Below are 15,113 nucleotides of genomic sequence, written 5' to 3' on the forward strand. Positions count from 1 at the left end.
CCGATTGTGTTCTAAGTACAGTTCTATTTTGCTTGCGGACAGTGCGGATAGGTATAGTGTCCTTAGGACACCCCCATTTTGGTTAATTGCAGGCATTCTGAACACCTAGTGTGTTCTAAGGACAGTTTCATCTTGCCTGCGGACAATACGAACAGGTATAGTGTGCTTAGGACACCTCCATTTTGGTTAATTGTGGACATTCCAGACACGGACAGTATTCTAAGAACAGTTCTATCTTGCTTGCAGACAGTGCGGACAGGTATAGTGTCCTCAGGATCCCTCCATTTTGGTTAATTGCGGGCATTCCGAACACCTAGTGTGTTCTAAGGACAGTTTCATCTTGCCAGCGGGCAGTACAGACAGGTATAGTGTCCTCAGGACACCCCCATTTTGGTTAATTACAGACATTCCAGACACCTTAACTGCCTTTTTAAAAAACATAAGACACAGAGGACTAAATTAAAACACATATTTTTTTTAAATTATATACAGATATAAAATTTATGAAAGAGACAGGGAAGCAGAAACTGACATAAACACAGGCGAATTACGGGTTTGGAGAGGAAGGATGGGAGGGGATGAAGGGATAGATGTCTCATCAAAACGTTTTTCTTGGTGTTGAGGGTTTGGGGATAGTTGACTGGGATATGGAGAGGGGGAACAGGTGCATGTGGGACAATGATATTTAATGTTTTCTTTTATGTGGTCCTCCACAAAATGTTTCAAAAGATTGAAATTTTCCATAAGCATGTCAATTTTTTGGTCCATGCGCTGCAGAGTATTTTCTAATGTCTCTTTTGGTGTATTATTTTCAATGTTTGTATGGTCTGTTAAAAAAATATATATATGTTAAGTACACATAAAGTAATGGTTATTAATTTGCTTATATAGAGAAGTGTCTACAATTAGTATCACTGTCTTCAGACATTTCCTCACGTGGGAAATTGTTCTCAAGCCATTCTGAAGTACTGGACATTTCTGTGTAAAAAAATATATTACTTTTAGTGTACCAAATATAGAAAGTTTAGAAATATATAAGAAAAATGAAGTTTACTTACTAGATTGTGGTCTTACTGTTGTGTAGGTCTGCTGTTGCTCTTAGCTGTGCAGTTTCTGTCAGGTAATTATGTTGGAGGCATATCTTTTTTGTTATGGTATATTCCATTTTAGTACATATGGTATTTAAATGGATGGTTAATGTGTTACATGTATAGGTTCCATTTCTTATTTATTATTACATATAATGTGTTTATGTGATGCTTTTTGAACTTTTTCAGTGTTTATATAGCATGATAGAACAATCTAAGATACCCCCTAAGTTTTTGGGTAGTGTTGATGTTGTCCGCGTCCATCCGCAGACATTCGCACAGTCCGCGGACATCAAAATCACTAGCAGGGGGTTCAGCATGTTATATGTATATAAAATAAGGGAATCCTAGTAAACATCTAACAAATTCACACTATGTATATGTGTATTCAGGAAAAAAAACTTTGATAAAGGGATGTAATGGTTAAGTTGCGTTACTAAAAACCTATGAAATTCGTAAAAAACTTTGTTAAAGGGACATTATGGTTAAGTTGCGCTACTAAAAACCTATGAAATTCTGTAAGAAAACGTTGTTAAAGGGACGTTATGGTTCCAAGTAAAACCAAAAAAAACCTGAAATTCGCCAGTTATGGTAAGCTATGCAACCATAACTCGCGCCACCACCGTGCATTGCTAAGACTAACACCCAGGACATCAAAGATGACATCACAAATGTCATTGATGACATCATTGATGACATCACATGTGTATTTACTTTTTATAAAAACTCTGTACAAGGGGTTCTTATTATAATGTTGACAGAAAAAGTGTTAAGGATCATTGGAATAGATATTTTGAGCTATGTAGTGCATTAGACAATTCATTGATATAAATAGCATTCTATTATGAAGTTCTTAAGAATATACTAAGCTACTTATGTATAAATATGAGGATTGTGTACATCTTACATGATGGAAGTGCAATATTCATAATTTTCCCATGTTGAATAGTGAAATAATAAATGCTTTCTTATTAGAGTTTTCTGTACTGTGCATAAGTAGCTAATAAAACCACTGAGTACATAATTTCATTACTACATCAAAACAGAATGACACAACAACACATATAAATATAAATATGTATAGAGAGAGTGAAGTACACAAAAAAGCAGCAGTAGAAGCAGAAAGTGTTCACAACCTAACTGATTATCTTTATGCACAGAAAAGATTGCTCTGCTTCAAACCTAGTACTTCCCTATGTACAAATATCACATGATGTGACTGCACCCTAAAAAAGTAGTACAAATACAAATATGAACACATCCAGAGAAAGTACAGTAATAAAAAAAAAAGGACAATAAGAAAGTGTTGATAACCTTACTGATTATCTTCATGCACAGAAAGCATTGCTATCTTTTAAGTGTGTATTTTTCTTATGTATATATTTCATATGCTGTGAGTGGACCCTAAGTGAATTATTGTAAAGACGCATTTGAAATATAAGTCTACAAATATAGTACTTTTTGATTTCTTTGTTCCTAACTATTACTGTCTAAGATATATCACAAAAAGAAAAAACAGCGAGCTAGACATGTGATGAAATCAGCGATGTCATCAATGACATTTGTGATGTCATATTTGATGTCCTGTGTGTTAGTCTTAGCAATGCACGGTGGTGGCGTGAGTTATGGTTGCATAGCTTACCATAACTGGTGAATTTCAGGGGTTTTTCGGTTTTACTTGGAACCATAACGTCGCTTTAACAATGTTTTTTTTACTGAATATACATATATATATATATATATATATATATATATATATATATATATATATATATATATATATATATATATATATATATATATAAATATAAAACTGACAACAACAAATTAAGATAAGCGTATTACCTAAAAATGGTTAAAACCTACAACTATTGGAAATGCCAGTGTTAAAGTTGAAAAAAGCTTCTCCAAAGAAATGAAGTACACCTGATACCAACAGAAAAGTTACATTCCACCTTAAAACCCCCATCATCCTAACCAGAGAAAAACAGACAAGGCCACCTAGCTACCAGTGTACGCACAGTACGCCTGTGCAAAATCTTTCAATAGTGAACCACCATCTCCCACAAATCTCCTAATGCGGTCTGGTAAGTTTGAATGTTCCCAATGATTCCATCAATCTGGCCGAATCTGCATTAAGAGGTGTACATCTTCAGGGAAATTCGGGAGAAATTTGGGCAGGTCAGGCCAATTTGTTAGAAAAATATCAAATAACTTAAAGCTAGTAGAGGAAGGCAGCTTGAGAAAGAGGCTGTTGCAGTATTCCAGCCTAGAGAGAAACAGGGCTCTGGAGACAGTGAGCTTCTGGGGGAAAGTGAGAAAGGGAAGAGTCCCTTTTGTGGAGGAGCAGCTGGTAGGTAGTGGGACTTCTTGGTGACGTCCGAGATGCGAGGAGAGAAAGAGAAAGTAGAGTCGAAGATGACACAAAAGGTTTCTTGCCTCGCAGTAAGACAAAGGAAGAGGGCACAAGGTGGGTGGCCAGAGTGAGAGAGGGAAAGCAGGGGCAGAGGTCCCAATGAGAAAGATCTCATCTTAATGGCATTAAGGCAGCGATTGTTGGAGGCACACCAATCGTGAATCACGGATAGACAGTCAGGACTGAGCGAGAGATGAGAGGAGCCTGAAGGAAAGCTGAGTGCCATCTGCATAACACTGAAGGTTAGAGGAGAAGGTAGAGATCAGGTGGGCCAAAGGAGCCAAAAAAGGTTGAAAAACCAGGGTGAGAGGATAGAGCCCTGGGTAATGCCACAGGTAGAAAGAGAGGTGACAGAGAGAATGGGACCAAGTTGGACCTGGGAGGGGAAGTCCAAGTGGAAGGAGGTCAGCCACTCCTGGGCCTGATCCGTGATGCACAGGTTCTCACGTAGTCGATTGATTAGAATGGCTTGGTTGACTGTGTGGAAAGTAGAGGAAAGATCAAGGAGGATTAGGACAGAAGGAATGCTGGAATCCAGGTCAGAGAGCAGATCTTCATAGGTGTTCAGGAGAGCAGTTTCCGTGCTTCTGGCAGCTCTGACGCCAGACTGATGGCAATGGAGACAACCAACAGATTCAATGTGGAGCGTAAGCTGGGGGATGGCCAGCTTTTTTCCAAGAGTTTACCCAGGAAAGGGGTGATGGAGATTGGGTGATAGTTTGCTGGATAGGTGGGATCGGCAGACGGCTTCTTGAAGAGTGGGTGCACAAGGGAATGCTTAAGCGTAGAGTGGAACATTCCAGTGGTGAAAGAGTGATTACAGAAATCGGCCAAGGCTGCAGCGATAGTGTCAATATGGTCCGTGATGGTTCAGGAGGAGCAGGGGAGTACCTGTTTGGACAAGATTTTCATGGATCGGAATTGTCTAGAAACCTTGTCAGGTGTTGTCAGAGAGAAAAAGGAGAAAGGAGGAGGAGAGGTAGAGATGGCCAAAGGGGAGCTGTGAGAGGAAGAGGGAGAGGAAGAGGAGATGGAGGACAGGATGCCCTGAGTTTTCGTGTAGAAGTGAGAGGCCAGAGCCATACAGAGTGCCTGGGAGGGAACAGGAGAGGTAGAGACCGCAACAGGATTGACCAGTTCTTTGCAGATTTTATAGATTTTGGCCTTGTTGTTAGAGGCCACAGAGGCCCAGCTTCAATGTGTGCTCTCTTCTTGATGAGTGTTATTGCTTCGACTAGCATTTTTGTGCAACCAGTCTACATATGTCTAAATGCGGCCTGACATGCTTTACTTTAATGTTATTACATGTCTGCACTGGTCTACATTGTGCAGTCAGTGGGGCATGTTTTCAATTTGGAATGATATTTTTAATAGCAAAGCATTAATGTCCCTGCATACTGTTCGTTGGTGACTTGCATGTATTGTTTTGGTGTTACCCTTTAAAACAATTGCAAACACTCTTGCTTTTTAGCCAATTTTTCTCAGAAAGTGTACTGCATATTGCATTAAAACACATATTTATGTCTTTCCCTTTGTACAGTGTGTGCCATACCCCTTCAGCAGCACGTTTGTGTGTATTGTGCAAGCGTGATAATCTAGGCCGGCCAAGAGTGTAGCACGACTCGCGATTTCTAGCCGAGTTGGGGGGTGGCCTCAGCATGGCTCGCAGGGGGGCCCCCATATTTTGTGTTACACCACTGAATCTATGGCAAAATCAGACAGAAGCTTTGACAAAACAGCCTGGTTCCAAAATGGCTCACATCCTTTCTAACGTGTTGGCCTGTATTTGGCAATACAACTAGAAGCACTTACACCTGGGGAGTGGTGACTCACATGGTGAGTTCAAAAACTGATCACGGGCACTTTCACTGAGGCTCTTATAGCCACTTTACCAGCAGGACATAAGTATGAAAGGAGCAAGAGCAAAGCCATGGTGTGGGGTTAGGAGACAAGGAGTGTTGGTGAGTGGAGGAAGTAATGGAAAGAAAGAAAATAAAAGCTTTGGAGGAGTGGGGGACGAGTAGAGTGCCTGATTGAGCACAGAGACAGGAAAGAAAGGTGTTGGTGTAGGGAAAGATAGGAGCAGTTGAAGGAGGAGGAAGAAGAGGAGGAAGTAGAAGAGGAAGTAGAAGAGAAAAGAAGGAGGAGCAGGAAGACCATTGGAGGAGGTTTAAAGCATAAGGAAGGAGGTGGCTGGACAGAGAGGTCCAGAGAAACTTTCCAACAGAGGCCTTGTCCTGTGGGCCCTCGACTGAGAAGAGGTATGAGAGGCATAAGACCAGGCCAATGAGGCCAGAGCTGGGAAGCAGCCAGTGTGGTAGAACATAAAGATGTGCACCTGGGCCTGACCGCTAATAGGGTACAAACCTGAAGTCTCAAGTATAACAGACAAGTAGCTGGGAGACTAGTCAAATGCTAACTGGCACCCATGATCCAGCACCTTCTGGGATCAGGACACCCACAAAAGAATTAAAGTTGCAGCTTTTGCAGTACCCAAAATGAGAGTCTCAAGTATGCTAGTCAAGAGAGTTTACCAAACCCTGGCTGCCGCACCCCCCCTGTGACTGGGTGGTTCATGTCTGTATCAACCCAGAAGAGATGGGGACGAAAAATATTTTTCATTGGAAACCAAGTGACTGCTGTAAAGACAGGCCGACATATGTTAGCAATGTCTAAGAGGCATTGCTAGAAGCCTGTGACACTGTGAACCTGAGTGACAGGTGCCACAGTCCTATTATTTGTGGGTGGACTGTGCTCAGTGGCGTTTCCAGGAATCACATTTAGGAGGGGCACAGAGGGGGCTAAAAAGATAAAAGTAGGGGGGCCACAGACAAAGGTGGGGGGCTGCCTATGAAAGGTAATGTGTGACGTCACAAGCACTCCTGCAGAAAGGCTTTTGTGCACACTAACTACCCACACCCCACTGCACCTACCATCCCATCAGAATGCAGGCACAAAACCATTCAGTGACTAATGGCCCATCATTAGCGGTTTCATACTCTACATTCTGATGGGAGGGTTGCAAGCACTATGGAGGTCGCTGTGCAGAAGCTGGCCAGGAACACCTGAGAAGTGGCTCGTGCTCATCAATGCCAGAAAGATCACTGTTGGCTTTGAGAGAAAAGGCGAGTGTTTGCTCTGTGATATGCAGACATTTGCCTTAGTGATAGTCACAAATAATACCACGAACAGAGCACACGGTCACTGCTCGCCTTGGGTAGGGGTGGCAGTTGGGGGAGAAAAATTTCAGAGGGGCAGCGGGCCCCCTCCTAGCGACGCCACTGACTGTGCTGCATGCCTCTAAGCAAGGGCTCGTCCCACGTTATGTTTCTTTTTTAAATGTTCAATGAAGAGCCCTATGGATTCTGCAAAATTCACAGAGTGCAATAATGAGAGGACAGTGGGCATAGGAAGACCAGCCCCGCCGCCTATCAGCATTGCTCTACTAGCATAGGAACTGGAAAGGAGAGAAGAGAACTCTCCTCTCCTGCCATCCAACTTGCTCTGCATGGGTCAGCTCTACCGGCCGGTGTTGTGGATGCTGAAAGTGCGAGGTAAAATAAAATGTGTTGTGTATGCTGTGTAATTTGTTTGTATGTATTCGTGCTTGCAAGTGGGGCTGTTTGAGTGCACTTGTGGGAATCGGTCCACCTGTGAACGTTTGTTGTAATGAATGTCTGCATGACTGCTGCAGGAATGCGTTGGTGAATGAAACAATGTGGGGTCGATTCATGGAGCAAACGTGCGCCGAAAATCCCAGCGCAAGCATTCGCAAGGTAGCGCAAGCGCGAGAAACGCAGCGCACACGCACGTGTGCGATTCAAGGAAGACGCTGCGCGTGTTTCCCGCTGTCTGTGCACCCAATCCTGCCATGGCGCACGCAGGCACACACGGCGTGCGCTACGCACACAACAGAAGCGCACATAGCGCGGCGCACACAACCAAAGTGGGCGGAACAGTGGGCGTAACACGCGGATTGGGGAATAACGCGTGAAAAAGAAGGCGTAACTGGGGAAGTACTGCAGGGAACTACACGGAACGCCCACACGCACGCCAACAACGCGTATTTATGGATTCGAATACGGGAAACCCGCGCACGGCAAAAGACGCACACAGGTGTCAACGTGTCTGCCACACGAAGGCAGGCGGAAGCGTCCCCGCGCACAGTATAAAAGTGCGCGCAAACAACAAACACGTATATACAGCTACGATGAATGCCCCATTTGTCGCAGCACTGATCGTGGGACACCGCAGGAGGAGGAGAATAGCCAGGGCACGCATTTTCGCACCACGGACAAGCCTTTTTGGGATGCCTGACACCAGGTCTACGGCAGGTATAGGTTTCCACCCCACATCATCCTAGACCTGGTCAGGGAGTGGGAAGATGACCTTACATCCCCCACCCTTTGCTCCCAAGCATTGAGCCCCTTGGAGAAGCTGCTCAATGTCCTGCATTATTTGGCGACTGGGTAATTTCAGCGGACTACTGCCATAGTGGGGGCGGTCTCACAGGCCACGCAGTCACGCTGCCTACACCAGGTACTGGCAATCATGACAGCGCGCCCCTCAGTCTGCAGGCACATATACATGCCCAGACCACCGGCAGAAAGGCAGGCCCTTGTCCTGGATTTTTTCAGGATGGCACACTTCCCCAAAGTGCTCGGTGCCATAGATTGCACCCATGTGGCCCTACGTCCACCTAGGGCCCCTCAGCACATCTACTGAAACCGCAAACACTGGCATTCCATCAATGTACAGGTGGTATACGATGCAAAGGGAATCATCACCTCTGTCTATGCAAACTACCCTGGCTCCACCCATGACAGTTTCATATACAGAATGTCCGCCCTGAGCCGGGCCCTGGAAGCTGGGCAGCATGGCGACACCTGGCTCCTAGGTGAGTACAAATGCCTTGCACATGCATGCATGTCACACACACACACACAAATAAACAAACCCCAATAATCACAACCATTTACACCTCCCCAGGGGACAGTGCCTACCCTCTGAGCAACCACATGATGACGCCAATCCGGAACCCCACCACACCACCCCAGGTAAGATACAACACCGCCCATATTGCAACCAGGGCCATAGTGGAGCGCACATTCGGAGTGCTCAAGTCACGTTTCCGCTCCCTTGACCACTCTGGCGGGCAGCTACTCTATGCACCACCAGTAGTGTGCAGGATCATTGTGGCAGCATGTGTCCTGCACAATGTTGCAACATGGCAGGGCATCCCGGTGGACATGGTGGTGCCCCCACATCCCCAACCAGAGGCACAGGCGCTGCCCATGGGAGGGGACAGGGCATGTGGCGAGGAAGCCCGGACCCAGCTTGTGGCCACATTTTTCACCTAAACTCCGGAGTGCACACGGCCTGGCACATACCAGGTGACAATCGATGATGACAAAGAGACAGTCAACTGTCACAACCCTACCACCCTGAGATAGTTGCCATGGAAGTGCCACATTGTCTGCATCCCTAGCTACTTAAACACAAGCTATCCTGTGTGACCAAAAGGCACACATATGACATGACATGATATGGCCTATACACAAGTATTTCAAGGTGCGATGAGGCAGGGAGGGGGGAACAAGGGAAGACGGACAACAGTACTACTAGGCCAGGTGTCATTTAGATTGTGCAAGTGCAAGGGTAGGGGGAAGGGAAAAGTGCAAGGGGAAGGGGTGGGGGGGAGTGCAGTACAGGGTAAGTAGACCAAAAAACAAAAACATAGGCCATCTGGTGGCAACTGCAAAGGTAAGTGCAGACAAGTGCTGGGAAGGGGGGGGCTGTAGGGATAGAGAGACAGTCCCGCAGTGCAGGGTTTGCCAGGGAGGCAGTGCAAGTGGAGAGTGGCTGGGCCAGGGACCGAGGTCGGTGAGAGTGGCCCAGTTGCAGATCCAGTGCAGTTCCAGTGAAGAATTTAGCAAGGGAGAGGCAGAGAGAAAGCAGAAGCAAAGAGGAAGGTCTTGAGATGCTTCCCGAACCGGAGATGTTTCTCCTCAAGTTCCAGTGAGGCAGGAAGGCTGTTCCAGAGGGAGGGCCCTGCCGCGGAGAGAGATCTACCCCCAGCTAGTTGCTTTGAGAAGCGGATGACCCTGACATGCAAGGTGTGAATCACACACACCTGCAAAACAGGCCATGGCCATCACTGTTATGTCACTCAAACCCTTCCAAACCACAACATGACATGGCAAGCAATACCCATACACCAACACAGTAACAATAAGGTACACATTGCCATGTCCAAAATGTACAGTGGCATCAGACAATGATGCCTGACCTGGAATCAGATGAAATGACTGACCAACAACCTCCCACCCAAAATAAGTAATTTCCAAATGCATTACAAGAGTTGTAGACGTAACATAACAATGAATGCCTGTCTACATGCACATTGTGCATTGCAAAAAATCAACACTGCAGCTTCTGTGTGCTGTGTTCTACTCCTGAAACACACTGCACAGCGCACAGCACAGTGAACAGCCATTGTGTGTGATGCACACCCTGAGCATCACATCTAAGCGACAGACCACATCAAAAAGCAAATTAGGCATGTACAGGATCCATAATTGGTCACAGAACATGTGCTGCAGGGACACAGTGGGCACCAGAAGGCAAACAGTGTACACGTGGATATGCAAGGGTGGTTGTACATGTAGTGCATCAGAGTTCAAGTGTGTGGGTCAGCAAGGACATGCACTCAACATATGCATGTGCAATCAAGTGACCATCAGTGTTCTCTACACATCACATGTGAACATTCACCATGTGTACACCCCAGCATGCCAAACCACAACTATCCCCTCGCACCTGAAAGGTAAACACAACACATCAACAGGCATTGATCAGCAGAACACAACATGTACATAGGATACCACCATTACAATGTCAGGGTTCCTGTCATGATGCCTGCCCTCGGAAGACCAGACCAGGCCCAGCAGCCCCGGAAGCAGGCATCATGCCACTTGGAGCATGCCCAAAAGCCCCAGTTAGGGGCTGTTTGGGTGCAGTCCTGGCGCCTATGGCGCCAGGCTCATAAAGATAAAGTCAGTCCTGGCGCCATGGGCGCCAGGCTCATTATTGATAATTTACCTGAAGCAGACCATGCTGCATACTCACCTGAGGCAGACCATGCTGCATGAAGACTCAAGCCAAATGAGGCTTAGGAGGGACTATTTTACTGAAGGGACTATTTTGTTACTTGGGTGGGGCTGTGGAAGAATACTTACCTGGATCTTCTTCCAAGGCTATTTAAACCACGCCCGGACAGCCACACGTGCTTCGCATTATTCTGCTTGCTGCAGCGTAATGCTCACCGTGTTTTCAGCAGCTCCAGTCTTCAGCCACGCCCGCTTCAGTCGTGGGAGTCCTGAAACAAGAAGAAAAGAAGGATAAAGGTTAGAACAGGAGTTTTAACTTTAATCCTTACCTGAATCCTGATCCATTTCGCCACGGAGCTGAAAGACAGAAGTCTTTGAAGCATCGCTTCACATTCCTACGGGGCCGCGCTGAACTCACCGGCTTGGCGGTACTTCAGCATTCCATCACGCTCTCTCCATCTCGCGGCCGCCCTCCGACACCTAAGGAGACAAAGACAGCAAGGTGAGCAAGGGGACTCTCTAAGGCTATACAAGCTACCCCCAAGGACTTACCTGATTTACCACGGGAGGTACTCACCTCATCTCGGGTCGGCGCAGTCAACTCTGCTTCATCGCCATAACCCAGCCCCTAAGGGGAAAACCACAATAGACTTACCTGAATCTTACCAATTGCCATTTGGAAATCTTCGAGTGGATAAATCGGCAACCTGCAAGGAATCGGACAGAGTGAAGATCAGACATTTGAAATCTTAGGAACAATTGGACTTTAGAGTCAGTACTGGAACTCACCAATTCCTCTACGCCAGTGAAGTAACTGGTCATCAACGCGCCCCTGCGGTCGACGCAGGATGGAGAGCTCATCCTTCCAAACCATCAGGTGAGACTAAGGAGGGGACATCAAGAGTGATCTGTGGGAAGACAACGGGAGTGGCGAAGGTGGGTTGACACTCAATTCCATGGGTGGTTAATTCCTCTTCTCCTTTGCAGAAGAATATTCCTGCGAGCCAGACAAACTAGGCTGAGTGGGCCAGTCCAGTCAGTCATCTCGGCGCTACACGTCACGCTGGTGGAAACAACAGCGGCCCAGTTCCGGTCGACGCCCCCGTGGGAACCAGGTGTGCGTAACAGGTCCCATCACACTGCAGGGCAAGGCAACTATCAACAAACCCCCCCCCTCCCTCATAAATTACCATGACCCACTGAACAACTGCACCTGGGTCATGGAGCCTTCAACCCTCAATTCCACCTGGCCACAGGATCACCTTTCCCCTTCGTCACCATCTCCCACCTTGTGTGTAAAAAGGTGCCTGCACCCTCAGAATCCACACTCATTTCCAAAATCCAAGCCAGAAAAATGAACCAGAACACCCTCCAGTAGATGAGTTGACGTAGCAGTACCTTACAAAGGCCAAGTACTACCACAATGATGCAACAACCAAGGTAGCACAGTAAAACAATGTCACAACAGGATGTGAACCATGTGTGGTACATAACATAGAATGATGTACCATGAACGAATGTGTACTGTCACAGGTCCCGTGTACAGGCGCGGGAGTGTCACGAAACAACCACCCCCACCGTGTCCCGGGTGCCTGCAAGGTCAAACTCACACAGGCCCCTGAGACCCTGGTGGGGAAGGAGGGTCAGGGATATGCAGTCGGGACAGGTGTTGGCACACTGGATAACTGGAATGAGTGGCAGGAGAGGGGAGGAGGAATGACACATGAAAGTAGGGAATGCACGAAAATGTACTATCTGCATGAACACATACACAATCCAAACAAACTTGGACATCATTGTCATGGCCTTCTGTAGTCCAGGTTTAGGAGTGGCACGAACCAACCACCCCCTCTAGGGTTTTGGCGCCTGCAAGTTTGGGGCTTACACAGGCATCCGCAACCCCAGGGGGGAAAGAGGGTTAGGGAACGTTGCTTGGATAGGTACGGGAAGCAGGAACACCGGGTAGAGGGTACAGGGTTCAAAATTGCATAGGATTCCGGGTGATTAGGGGGGAAAAAACATACCAAATTGAATTACACATTCATCCATGCATTAGTGCACCCCCCAGCAAGCCTATGCAGAGCAGTTTGAAAGAAAAACAACAAGACACTTAGCTCTGGTTTTGAGTGCTGGCCTCCTGCCTGCGCACTCTCAGGACCGGTTACAGGAGCACTGCAATGCTGCAAAGAGAGCCACAGTCAACGACCTGTACGTGCCAATTACACAAAAAACACACCACCAAACATGCCCCATAGCAACAAACTACTCTACAAACAGACAATCTGGTGTAGATGCTTTGTACCCATATTTAACATTACCCCTGTGATGGGTCATACACAGTCAATGCAGTAAGTCAGCCGCCAGTGGGTGCGTGGCAAATGGAACACCAATGTGTCACAATTCACGCAACATGCAATGTTCCCTGGGTAAGCAGACATACCCATATAGTAAGCCATGACTTCAGAGCAAGTTGTGTACCACCATGACCGAAACAAAGTTGGCAGTGCATCAATCAAAATGTACATGGAAATGAAACGCACTGCACCCGAGTATGTCCCTTGCTGTATGTCCCTGTGAGCTGCCTTTTTCCATGTCTCGGAAGGCTACATGGTTGATACAAGTGCCTCAATGGACCTTGTTGTACCGGAGGGTATGTGCCACTGCCCCTGCAGGTGTCCCAGACAACCTTACAATCAACAGCCAACAGTCCACCAACACATCTGAGCTGCATTGTGTGCTTCAACACCAATATTCGTCCAAGCTCACCCTCAGTGCAGTGACTAAGCCTCCATGTGCAACTCGCCTGGTGCAAGCTTTGCTGTGTTGTGGCTCCCCTGTGCTGCTCACCTTGCCTAGAGTTCCTTGGAACACGTCAGCAGTTCTAGGATGTAGGTCTGCAATCCCTGTGCCTCTGCTTGTGCATACATGTGCATGTGGGCTCCAACAAACGTGTCCAGAATTCCGATGTCCAATGGGCCATGTCTGCTGGCAAAGGTGCTCTGGAGGCTCATCCCCCTGCATAAAGGGCATGAAACACATGATTAATGCTTCAAAGTCATCTGTGTGTGTCTCTTCAGGCATCTCATTACTTGACCATGTCAGAGAGTTACATCAGAAATCACACCATCAGTCCGTCTTTCACATCCAAAGTGTGGAACACAATATCTACGGCATGAATTGCAACAAGCACGTGTACGGTAAAGATAAGAAACATACTACACAATGCATAGCAATGAATGTACACATTAATCATGAAACACCCCATCTAGCAAAAGCTGAACAGTGGACAATAACACCAAAATCATCCCCACTAGGGGTGTAAACACAAGTCACACAGCACCAGACATGCCACAGATATGACAGTCCAAAGCCCTTGTGTAAAAGGTTGTGACACCGAACCATCCTTGCGAGCCCATGGATAAGGGAGGCAGGAGTGGCATATGTGAGTCAAGGACCCCAAGCAGCAAACGCATACACAAGACAAGCCTGGAGAGCCCAGCTGGAACAGACAGTGGATGCCTTCAAAAGCCACAAAGCACCGCACCGTCACATGAAAGCACAATAGACAAGCAATTTTAAAAACTAACTATGGAAAACCTACATTACCTAATTAAACTAACTATCAAACAGAAACTAAACTAACTAAACTAAAAGAAAAATCAAAAATGGCCACATACGACCCGGGGGGCAGGGGTGGTACCCAGGAGGGGGGAGGTACAGGGTGCTGCTCAACATCCACATGCGATGATGCTGAGCCAAAAAAAAAGATTCCAAGGGCTCAACGCCTGCACAGCCCGACCTATGTGGGAGATAGATGGTCGTCCGAGTCTGGCTCATCCTGGAAAGGAGGACGTGGCACAGTAGCCTGGCCACGCCTAGCCGCAGCTTGCCCCTCGTCGGCAGCAAGTCTGCCGGACGGGTGAGCCTGGTTCTGTGTGGCGATGTGACGTAGGTCTGTATGCAGAACCTAACGTGATACATGTGCTTCCTCTTGCAAGGTAGCACGTGTAACACGGAGTTCCTCCTGCAAGGCCTGGCTGCACAACCGCTGCACCTCCCGGCAAGCCTGTAGCTCAGCTGAGATGGTACACTCAAGCTGTGCAAACCTCTCCTCTGCCCGCTGCCTCTGGGACATCATAAGGACACCCAGAGTGGATTTGAGGGAAGCATACTCCTCCCTCAGGGCATCCATGTGAGCCTCTGCGTGAGCAGCAATTGCTTGACGCAGAGACGACATTTCAGCCTGGCGTGCCCTGTCTGAGGCCGCCATGCCCAGCCTGAGCGAGCGGGCCGTGGACCGTGCCGCCTGCTGCTGGAGAAGCAGCTGCCTAGCAGGGGGGAGCACAGATCGGGCCACACGCTCCATGCTCTCAGCGATGTTCTCCATTGCTGCCCCCTGCCGTTCGGAATTGGCAGTCATGTCTTGCTCCCACTCAGTATACTGCGGTTGCGCGCGGCGACCGCGTTGCCGGGCTTGACCCCTGCAGGACCCAAGAACCG

This window comes from Ambystoma mexicanum, chromosome 8 (genome assembly GCF_040938575.1).
Source record: "Ambystoma mexicanum isolate Mex_15411 chromosome 8, UKY_AmexF1_1, whole genome shotgun sequence".
NCBI lineage: Eukaryota > Metazoa > Chordata > Amphibia > Caudata > Ambystomatidae > Ambystoma > Ambystoma mexicanum.